Here is a 12,143-nt window from a genome sequence, read left to right on the forward strand (position 1 = left end):
TAGAGTTCACAAGGTAGAGTATGAGAGAGGAGAAAGCTGCAAGAGACAGAAATTCACAGATCTGTAGAAATTGCTTTCAAGAATTCAATTGACTACTGATCAATACATGCCTGTAAGGAAACTATGGGAAGCTGCGGAAGAACCACCAAAAAGGAATTGAGGGAATAATATAATAATTAGAGCTCACACATGGTTAGGAGTAGAGCCTGAATCCATCAGACAAAAAAGCTTCATAATTCAACAGGTGTGTCAGGTAGAGGACTTCCAACGTTCTAGTTTTTATTTCTAGATGTTCAACTTGGGTCTTTTTTGTCTGTGTCTTAATATACTTAACCTTTCTTCTGGCTTTTAGTACATATGGAACAGATATATAATAACTTTTAATGTCCTAGTCTCCTAATTCTATCAACCCTGTCATTTCTGGGTTGGTTTTGATTGATTGATAGCTTTCCTTCTGGCTCTGTTTTCTTGCCTTAGTTTTTTTAACCTGCTAGTTAATTAATTGATACATATCAGGCATGTAAAATAAGACATTGTAAATTGTGCCTTGTTGGGTGCTGGACATTTTTATATTCCTATATTCTTTTTTTTTTTTTTTAAGAGATGGGGTCTTGCTCTGTTACCTGGGCAATAGTGCAGTAGCATGGTCATAGGTCATGGCAGTATTAAACTCTTGGGCTCAAGTGATCCTCCTGTTGCAACTTCTTGAGTAGTTGGGACTACAGGTGTGTACCACCAGCCCTGGTGCCTGCAGATATTTTTGAACTTTTTCCTGGTCTGTATTGAAGTTATTTGAAAGTGTTTTTTAACTTTTAGGTATTGCTTTTAATCTTTGTTAAGTGTAACCACTTAATTTAATTTTCCCCACTACTGAGGCAAAACCCTTCTGAATATTTTATGCTTCATGAATTATGAGACTTTTCCATTCTGGCTGTTGGTTACAGATGTTAAATTGAGGATCAGATTGTCCTTTCATGGCTTGTTTTTAAGCTCTGTTGGGATCATTATAGAGTAATCTTTATTCTAGGGCAAATTTAGCCCTCCTGAGGTCTGTACCTATGGCCTAGAGTGTAAAGAGATGTCTCTGCTGTGGCTGGATGGAACTCAGATGTCTCCAAGCTCAGTGTCAACCCAGAGTTGTTCATATTATAGCTCCTGGAGGATGTTTTTTGTCTGACTTTATGGAACTTCACCCTAAGCATGTGTAGATTAGTATTTAGTTGATGACTCAAGTGGACCCCAATGTACATATCTGTAGCTTTTTTCTGCTTAAGTTTCTCCTTTCTGGTATATCATTCTAGTAACTTTTGCCACCTCCACTGTTCCAAACTCTGTTCTTTTCAAGTTAGCAAGACTGCTGTATTCTGCTTTGAATTTCCCTGTTGGCAATGGTGTCTAGAACATGTCTCTAGGCAGAAAGCCAGGGTGGTCATAGGCCTTATCTAGTTTGTTTTCTTGTTTCAGGGAACACAGATCTACACTAATTGTTGTTCACTGTCTGGAAACTGTCATGTATTTTGTCTGGTTTTGCAGTTGCTTACCATCTGAGGGTAAATCTGTTACCAGTTATTCCATAATGGCTGGAAGCATACATTTCACACTATTGGATTATTGAGGAGTTTGGCAAAGACTTTTGGGTGAAGTTACAGGAAAGAATTACAATAAACCTTTGCTGACTTTAGACTTGATGGCTATTTAATAATTGTACGTTTATGGGCTTTGGGAGTAGTTGACTATGTCTTCTTCAAATAGATGTATGAGATAATGTAAATAATAAAGCATTATACAGGCTGGGCATGGTGGCTTATGTTTGCAATCCCGGCACTTTGGGAGGCTGAGGCATGAGGATTACTTGAGCCCAGGAGTTTGATACCAGCCTGGGCAACATAGCGAGACCCAGTCTCTACAATAAAGTAAAACAAAATAAATTTTAAAATCTTTAAAAAAAAGAAAATAGTTGTGTTACCTTTGTGGTGGGAGGAGTTTAAGTTGGTGATATTGCTTTTATATTAGTTGTAATTGCCTAAAATTGTTTTCAGTAGGCTTTGATGTCATTGGAGAAAAACTGCTTCTCACAATTAATAATGTCAATCAGAGAAAAATCTCATGTTGTTGACATAAGAGTAAAGCGAGTGGCAGAAACACACATTTCTATAGAATGTATTGTGTCTTTGTACTGTTCTTGGGTTTTTGTACTTGGTGACTTGCGCATACTACACACTCAGTGAACATTTGATGTGCGAATCTTTATTAAGGCCATTTCACTTTTCAGTTAATCATATTGATTACTGTGTGCCAAACATGATACTGGGTGAGGGAGAGGCAGCAACAAATGAAGTAGGAGAAGGGCCCCTGATCAAAAGACTGCATGAGATGGTGCATGTATAAGGCAGCAAAATACTCTACTGAAGATTAATGGAGTATAGAATGATTATGTCAGCTCTCAGGCAGGGAGGTATAGAGGGGCTGGATTTTGAGAAAGTTGATGGATATGCATTGATTGATAAAGGAGAAAAAAATCCCTGTTTTTTAAAAAAAGGAATGTTGTATTGCAGGGTGACAACTGAGAATAAACAAATTGTTCTATGGAAAGAAAGCAAAATTAAATTGGCGTTAGTGGAAGTTTGTGTAGAAGATAGTAAGAAACTAGGTTATGTAGCTAACCGAGGTGTCATACAAAATCGAGGGGAAATACAAAAGATTTTGAGCTTTGGTCTGAAAAGAGGTACATTTCTGAATGCCTTTTATGTTAAAAGATAGACAAAGTTAAAGAATTTTATATTCACAAAGCAAGTTATATGAGCGCTAACTTATTTTAAGTTGAACTATGAAGCAAATTAAACCACTGAGTGTTACTGAGTTTGGGTATAATTTGCAAAATGAAAACCCATTTTTTGTTGACATTTGGAAAGTGCTTACAGAATAAGTCAGTGTACAAAATAAGTGAATTTGCATGTTATGACTGGCTACATAAAGAAAAGTTAAAGGTATTTAAAAAATTATATAATAATGCTAACTGAAGCTTGAGTAGGGCTGAATTTCACATATTTTTATTTTGTTTCAGGTTGCTGCTTTTGCTCAGAGGACATCCATGACCCTAATGGTCTTTTTGTTCAAGATAAAGTGATTTATTGCCTTTGTTGATTAACCGGACAAATTCAGGTTAGTGTATTTTGTGGACAGCACTTCCCTGTTCTAATTATATGTTAATATTTTGAGAAATAGATAATTTTGTGGTTAAAGCTACATGTTATGTACCAGTAAAGCAGAAAGGCCAAGTCAGTCTAAACTCTGTTGAATTGTGTATTAGTTAAGAAACATTTTCTTACTGCCTACTATATACAATATTCACTGCATAAATTGAAAAAAATTTACTTCCTTTTAAATAGTTTTGTACTTTAAATTATGGGGCTGGATAAAACAAGTTGTGGTTGAATGCGGTACACTGAACTTTTGGCATCGTTGTGTGGCATATTTGGTGCTAAAAATAAGCAACTCATCTTAAACATTTCTGACATTTTTAGTAGCTGGCTTTTAAAGGTATTCTTGTCCAGATTTCAGTCCTACATTAACATTTTTATTTATTTTTAGTGTTCATTCTATTAATTTTGACAAATATATATCACCACAATTAAAACATTCTCTAAACCTTCCAAATTTGCTCGTGTTGCCTATTTGTAGTTAACCTCTCCTTATACCTCAATCCCTAGCAATCACTGATCTGCTTTCTATCCCTGTAATTTGCCTTTTCCAATGTTATTTAATTGGAATCATCTAAGATGTAGTTTTTAAATCCTGGCTTTCACTTAGAATAATATATTTGAGGTTTATTCATGTTGCTGTGTGCATCAGTAGTTGTGTATCAGTAGTTTGTTCTTTTTTATTGCTGAGTAGTGTTCCACTTTATGGATGTACCATAATTAGTTTATTCATATACCTGTTTATGGATATTTAGGCTGTTTTTAGTTTTTGATGATCATAAAACTGCTGCAATCATACATTAAAAAAAAATGTGACTCTATGTTCTTTAAAAAATTTGGTGGGGCATGGTGGCTCAAACCTGTAATCCCAGCACTTTGGGAGGCTGAGGCGGGCGGATCATGAGGTCAAGAGATCGAGACCATCCTGGCCAACATGATGAAACCTCATCTCTACTAAAAATACAAAAATTAGTTGGGTGTGGTGGTTCACGTCTGTAGTCCCAGCTACTTGGGAGGCCAAGGCAGGAGAATTGCTTGAACCCGGGAGGCAGAGGTTGCAGTGAGCCGAGATCACGCCATTGCACTCTAGTCTGGTGACAGAGTGAGACTCTGTCTCAAAAAAAAAAAAAAAAATTTTTTTTTGCATTGATGCATGTTAGGTGTACATACTTATTTTCAGGGTACATGTGATAATTTGATACCTTTATGTAATAAAATCAGGGTAATTGGAATATCCGTTAACTTAAATATTCATTTTTTCTTTATATTAAGAAAATTTGAATTATTCTCTTCCCTAGCTATTTTGAAATGTACAGTCAACTAAGTAAGGTTAACTATAATCACCCTATTGATCTATTGAACACCAGGTCTTATTTCTTCTAAGTGTATGTTTGTACCCATTAATCAACCTTTCTTCATCCCCTGACCCCATATATTTTTTACTAATAGAAATTACTTTTTGTTGTTGCTACTGTTAAAGCGCTGTGATGATTTAACTATTGCCTTTTAGGCCATGGTTGCATCTCTTTTTTAAAATGTTATTAAAACATAATGAGAACACAATTTAACAGACATTGTGGCTAGGGGAAGAAACTTGCAATTTATGGTCATTTTGAGTATAGAAAGAGAAATGATGTAAAATTATTAGAAAGGGGATCTATTGGAACTTGTGGTGTTCCCTGATTTTGGAGATACTAGGTAGCCTTCTTGAATATAGTGGTAGTGTAGCAAGACGAGCTGCAGACAAAACCTCTCAGACACCGAGTTATAGAAGGAAGGGCTTTATTCAGCTGGGAGTATCAGCAAGCTACTGCCTTAAAATCTCAGCTCCCTGAGTGCACAATTTCTGTCCCTTTTAAGGGCTCACAACACTAAAGATTTCACATGAAAGGGTTGTGATTGATTGGAGCAAGCAGGGGGTACGTGATAGGGGCTGCATGCACTGGTGGTCAGAGTGAAACAGAACAGAGCAGGGAGTTTCACAATACAGTGCCTGAAATCTATGTGTAACATCGGGTTCTAAGTCATGAGTTGATTTTTAACTACTAGGTTTAGGCCAGGCAGGCCCAGGCCTGGTTTTGGGCCTGGCGCCGGGCTGCCTGTCTTTGATTTCACTTCCTTGTTTTTTTTCTTAAAACAGGTACTGAGTGTAAAACAATGTAAAACAATATGAGAGGGTCTCTCTCTTCCCTCAGTAGACCAGAAATATACAGGTAGATTAATAACGTCAAGCCTCATATAGGTAGCTTCAAAAGTCATCTAGAAAAGTCAAGTAAATTAGAATTCTGTATTAAAAACATACTTAAAGAGGGTAAAGGTTGGGCATGGAAAAGTCAGTTTAAACTTTCTTGAATGAATATGTAGGATGAAAGTGATAGAAACTGTCTTTCTGCCTTGGGGAAATTAATGACCTCAAAAAGTAGCTTGAAACCCTATTTGAATATTTATAAGGAAACTGTAGTTCATTATTTGTTATAGAAATAAAAAGGTCTTGAGAAAGTATTATGCTCTGACTCAGAAAATGTGGGATGGTTTAGACTCTAGCTTCTAAGCCTGGACATTAAAAGACTTACTGCAACTTTAAATTGTTTTCTTGTTTCTGAACATTTTTAGATGAATTATGTAATTTTCATAGTATCTCTGTAGATAAGTGGCCTGCTGTATTGTGTTCTCAGAAAACATTTCTTTAAAACCTTTTTTTCCTTTCATTTCTTTTCTTTTTTTTTTTTTTTGAGACAAGAATCTCTCTGCCACTCAGGCTGGAGTGCAGTGGCTCAATTTCCGCTCACTGCAACCTTCACTTCCTGGGTTCAAACAGTTCTCATGTCTCAGACTCCCAAATAGCTGGGATTACAGATGTGTGTCACCATGCCCAGCTAATTTTTGTATTTTTAGAAGAGATGGGGTTTCACCATGTTGGCTAGGCTGGTCTCAAACTTCTTGGCTCAAGCGGTCTGCCCACCTCAGCCTCCTGAAGTGCTGGGATTATAGATGTGAAGCACTGTGCCCGGTCAGAGAACATTTCTTAAATAGACAAAACATTTTAGGCAGAGTCAGAGCATTTTAGAGCTATTTCTGAAAGAGAATAGTTATCTGTTCAACGGGCAAATACAACACAGAGTCAAAGATAATGCTATGCTCAGAAGTCATGATTTCTTCAGGATTTTAGGGTATTTAGATTTTAAACCACAATTCTAAGGTCAATATTTATGTAAAGTATTTATGAAAATAAAAGCCATATTTAAATTTAAATTTAATATACTTTAATTCACATAAAATATTTTGAGGTTGTTACAAAATAAAAAAATTTAGATTTTTCTAGCTATATGTTCAATATCAGCATATTTTTTGCATATTTGAAAATTGAGATTCTGTCTTGTACCGTTTAAATGGTAGCCTGTTTAACTTAAAATTAACTGCAAAAGAAATAAACAAAAACTGAGTTTTTGTAAATAATATTAAATTGAGTAATTTAACTTAATCCCACCCATTAGGTTAAGCAATGATCCCAGGATAAAGAGAGAGAGAGAATGATGAGTAAAATGAACCCTACAGTGCAATGTCTCCAGATAGCTGTATGAGTAAAAGCTTACCATCTCAGCTCTTGGGTCTTTATTTTCTTATTTTAAAAAAAGGCGTTAAGGTCCACATTAAAGTCAGGTATAATTGGTAAAGTTTAAAACTGCTAGTCTCTTTTATTTCATGAACACTGCCAGGCCTTGGAAATTATTGATAAAACTTGATTCACTGTGAGAAACAGTCAAAAAATAATAAAAAAAATAGCATTTTATTTTAAAGTTAAAGAATAATAAAAATAAAAACTTGCTTGAGATACTTTTCTAGAAATGGAACATTTTACAATGAAAATAGGATCCAAACATATCATATGCTTGAGATACTTTTCTAGAAATGGAACATTTTACAATGAAAATAGGATCCAAACATATCATAAGTATTTACTTTTGGATATTTGATATATAGGCTTGTTATAAGATTGTGACTCAGCTGAAGTGGTTTTAGTTTATACAGATTTTTGAGAGAAGAAAGTACACCTTTTTGCTCTATATGTTTTCTCTGGAAACATCTTCTCATTGTATTGTACCAATTTTGTCTTGATTCTCTAAGAATCTTTTTAGTCTTTTAGGACACAGGAAATAGGTATTGAGAGACATTTCTCTTCAATCCATGGATCTCTTCTGTTTCTGCACATTCGCTGAGCAGAGTACTGATAGCTTTTGTTGGGGGCTATCTTTTTCAAAGAAATCTGTTTAGCAAACAGCCTAGGAAGATAGAAATAGTGCTTCCATTAGGACAGATGGCACATTTCTTTGCTCTCCAGGATAATTAAGATAATCCCTCTAGGGAAAAAGGTTGGGCATATTTGCTTGTAGCTCCTTTTAAAGATTGGAGTTTCATTAAGCTCAGGTTTTCTTGTCCTGTAATGCAACCCACAGTATGTGCACTTGGTTTTCCTTTCATTGGCCTTTAGGAATTAGAGCTTGAGGAATCAGTAAAAAATATGGTACTCTGTCTATGCTATTGTTGTGAGTAGTAAACTGTTCTTTGTTTCTGATCTAGGAGTGTCGTAACTTCTGCCAGGATTATCTGATGCTAGCTTACCAGCTACCACTAACACATCCTATTGATAAAACAAAGCTGAGTTCATTGCTTATTGTGGTAAGGGAGAACACCTAAAAAAATCTTTGGTAGGGTCTTAGAGAGGTCAAAATTTGAGAATTTGAAGTTTGTTTTAAGTTGGATCTTTCAGTGGTGGCGATGAGGCTTGATTAGGATTGGGTAGGTATCATGATAAAACAGTTTAGGTTTGGTGGAAACAGTAAGATTTTGAAAACTGCCGAAGAGTTGATGGGTCTTTCCAGAAGGTCTATAATGAACAATCACATTATATTTCTGCTGTCTCCTAGAATAGCAGTTATGTTAATTAAGACAGTGGACTGGTAAAGTCATGTTAATGTACCTAGAAAGCTGTGTGTGTGCGTGTATTAGTTTTCTAGGGCTGCTATAACAAAGCACTGTAAACTGGGTGGCTTAATATAACAGAAATTTATTCTTTCAGTTTTGGAGGTTAGCAGTCTGAAATCAAGGTGTTGGCAGGGCCACACTCTCTCTGAAGGCTCTAGGTAAGAATCCTTTCCTTCTTCTTTTAGCTTATGGTGGATGCCAGAAATCCTTGGTATTTCTTGACTTTTGGTAGGATAACTCCAATCTCTACCTCAGTATTCACATGACATCTTCCCTCTGTGTGTGTTTGTGTTCAAATGTCCTTCTTATAAGGATTCCAGTCATGTATTAGGGTCCATCCTAATCCAGAATGACATTATATCAACTTGATTATATCTGCATAGACCCTATTTCCAGCCGTTACACATTTTGGGAGGACACTTATTCAACTCAGTATAGGGGACATGTAGTTTCAGTCTTCAGTGCCCAAACTGTATGTCGGTACAGTGTTTGCTCTCAGTGTCCATGAAACTATGGCAGACTGATGTTAGCTTGCATGTAGGGTAAAATCTTAGGTTCTTCAGAGTTCTTGACAACAGCATGGTATAGTAGAAAGAAAACCAGTCTGGAAGTCAGAGTACCTTAGTTCTGCTCTGTTAATAACTAGTTTAAGAAAGTTACTGTCTTCTTTAGCTATTAGTTTGTTACTGATACGCCAGGAGTTCAGTCTAGGTCCTGCTGCTTGCTGCATAGAAAGCCAATCACTGAGACAATGAGTATTGCCAAGGAAGAAGGCTTTAATCAGGTGCGGCAGCTGAGAAGATGGGAGCTCGGTCTCAATTCCATCTCCCTGACTGACTAAAACCAGGGTTTATATAGCAGGGAAGACATAGATTTTATCAATGTGTAAGAAAACAGGAACTTGGGAGGGGCGAGGAAGCAATAATGGTGAATGAGGGGTCTGGCATCTGGTGGGGTGATCTGGTTTCAGTTCTTTGATACTTTTTGTGCCAAAAGAACAGTCTGTGGGACTATTGGGTTTGTTTCAATTTCCTCATGATAAAATTTGAGGCCTGAGGAAGAGAAGAGTAAACCAAATGATCTTTAAGACATTTCTAGTTCTCACATTCTGAAGTTTTATAATTGTTGAGTGGCTGCTACATACTGTATTAATATTAGTCTTGTTGGAGTCACAAAAAGGGAATAGAAAATGCTTTAAGTGCTAATCAGATAGGCTCTAACTTGTGAATGTAGCTTGCGTAAATTAATTTGTTTATTTGGGTGAAGCTAATTAATGAAGACATTAGGTAAACATGATGTTTGCCCTGATCTCTCTGACTTACCATTTTGTTTTTCAACTTGAATAGTGTATTTGGAAGAAGAGCATTCTTCAGGTCACTTAAAGTTAGAAAAATGCTGCACTCTCAGGCTGAGTTCACAAAATGAAATAACCTTTCCTGAAGTGAATATGAGAATGTGGTTCCCCTTCCCCCTTCATTGCCCACGTTTGTCTGTCATGTCATTCTTGTGGTCAAGAGATTTTAGAAAAATTCTTACTAGAGAATGGTAATAGTACTGTGAGGTGGAGCATGGTGTTAGAATTCTAGGTGTAAGTGAATCATGTGCTATTGAATTTTCTTTGCGTTTTAAATAGGTCACTGTAGTATCGTATTTGAATTCTTTGTTTGAATCATGTTGAAAGTATGTAATAATTACTGCACAGAGATATTGTGGGCACTGAAAAATTCTTTGGTACTACCAAAACCCCCTGTGGTCATGTATGTGCTTGTTCTTTGAAGTTACAAATGAACAATGACTAGATATTGATGATAAGTATAAATACAGGTTGAACCAATGTTTTTAGATCTGGACAAAAGTTACTGAAGTAGGAGAAAGGACGGATTTTTATTCATTCCATATGGAAGAAATTCAAAACCATATACTAGGGGGAGATAGGATTGTCTCACCACTTAACTTAAGGATCTTCCTGTATGTAGCCCTTCCATCACACACAAATTGTACTAAGTGTTTTCATAGTGGATATTTGGGCAATTCAGAGACTCTCACTACATGTTGTAACAATGGTAATGTATTTAATTAATTTTAGAAGATACATTAGAATATAGAATTAGCAGTAACACTCCAGCAATACCTGAAATAAAATGTGTTAAAACAGACAGAATATAGAAATTAAATAGACATAATTACAATAATAAAAAGATATACCTCTATCATATTTCTATTCACATTTCTATTCTAGTCAATTAAAAGAGTAGGAGAATTTTTTATCTTTCTTTATTAATTTTTTTGAGACAGGGCCTCACTCTATTGCCCAGGCTGGAGTGCACTGGCGCAGTCACGGCTCACTGCAGCCTTGACCTCCTTGGCTCAGGTGATTCTCCCACATCAGCCTCCTGAGTTGCTGCGATTGCAGGTGCACACCACCATGCCTGGCTAATTTTTTGCATTTTTTGTAGAGATGGAGTTTTGCCATGTTGCCCAGGCTGATCTTGAACTCCTGTGCTCAAGCAATTCCCCACCTCAGCCTCCCAAAGTGCTGGGATTACAGGAGTCAGCCACCGTGCCTGGCTAATATATTTTCTTAATGTTAAAGAAAAGAATGTTAAGGAGTTACTCAGAAAGTAACTTGACCTTTTGGTGTGGGCTGTTTTGATGATTGTTGGGAAGATTTTCTCTTTTTCTTGATTCCTGGGGCCATGGTGGCTGATCATCCAAGCTTGGATTAAACTCTGTTCCTTGTACTTTTCCTTCTCATTTTAGGTTTTGGAGTCAGTATACTTATATTACCAAGAAAATAAGGTTCCTCCAACTTATAAGAAATATTTTCTAGTTTCAGAGAATTATGAATTGGTAAAGATTGAAAAAGATGGTATGGATGTGTTTGAATTATTCACTTTTATGGTGTATAGTCTTCACTTTCCATGTTGTGTTTTGTTGGACTCAAAGATGCTTGAGAAGTTAGAGAGATTCTCCCTGGCTCCCCCAGCCACCCCTGCAGCCCCACTGGGGAAAAAAGGAAACAAAGGAGGAAAACCGTGTTGAACACATATTTTTTCTTAAGCACCTATACTAGATTAATGTATTACTGTGAAAGTTGTTTAATTGGAGTTTTTTAAAAATAGATTTTATTTCTTAGGGCAGTTTTAGGTTTACAGAGAAATTGTAATTTCTTACAGAGAGTTCCCAAATATCTCCCCCTTTTATCTTACAATCTGTAGTAATCGCTTATTATTTCCAGGAGTTTGTTGGTCAGTACTTCGGGTTTTTTTTTTTTTTTTTTTACATAGATGATCATGTCATCTGCAAATAGAGAGTTTTATTTCTTTCTTCTCAATTTGTGTACCTTTTATGTCCTTTTCTTGTTTTACTGCATTAGCTAGGATGTCCAGTATGATGTTGAATAGGAGTGGTAAGAAGGGAAGTCCTTGCCTTGTTCCTGATCCTACGGGGAAAGGATCTGGTTTCTTACCATTAGGTATGGTGTTTGCTGTAAGTTTTTTGTAAATTTTATTTATCAAGTGGAGGAAATCCTCCTCTATTTCTAGTTTGCTGAGAACATGTAATTATTAACTGATGTAGAATTTTATCAAATACTTTTAATGCATCTATTGATATGATCTGATTGTATGATTTTTTTTTTCTGTTTCTTCGATTACATTAATTGACTTTTAGATGTTGAACCTACCTTGCATACTTGGAATATACTCTACTTGGTCGTGGTGTATAATGTGATTTGCTGAGATTTTTGAGAACACTTGCCTCTGTGTTCATGAAAGATATTGTTCTGTAATTTTCCTTTCTTGTAAGGCTGTTGCCTGGGCTTATTATCGGGGTAATGTTGGCCTCTGAGAATGAGTTAGAAGTGCTCACTCTGCTTCTACAGATTGTAGAATATTGGTATGATCTGTTCCTTAAATATTTGATAGAATTCACGAATGAATTATCTTGAGTGTGGTGCTT

The 12,143-nt window shown here is 36.1% G+C and overlaps 1 protein-coding gene across 8 annotated transcripts in view; it reads left to right on the forward strand.

Annotated features, from left to right (window-relative positions):
• FUT8 (fucosyltransferase 8) overlaps positions 1-12,143 on the forward strand; it is a 450,735-nt gene that overhangs the window by 165,719 nt on the left and 272,873 nt on the right. For 6 of the 8 annotated variants that reach the window (XM_063792665.1, XM_063792663.1, XM_063792664.1 and 3 more), the window contains one exon: positions 3,065-3,162. The gene's annotated coding sequence lies outside the window, so the exon portion shown is untranslated. Of the gene's footprint in view, positions 1-3,031; positions 3,163-8,277; positions 8,342-12,143 lie in introns of all 8 variants that reach the window. The other 2 variants (XM_054665671.2, XM_063792666.1) reach the window with 2 other exon arrangements.

Source organism: Pan troglodytes, chromosome 15 (assembly GCF_028858775.2).
Source record: "Pan troglodytes isolate AG18354 chromosome 15, NHGRI_mPanTro3-v2.0_pri, whole genome shotgun sequence".
In the NCBI taxonomy this organism is placed as follows: domain Eukaryota; kingdom Metazoa; phylum Chordata; class Mammalia; order Primates; family Hominidae; genus Pan; species Pan troglodytes.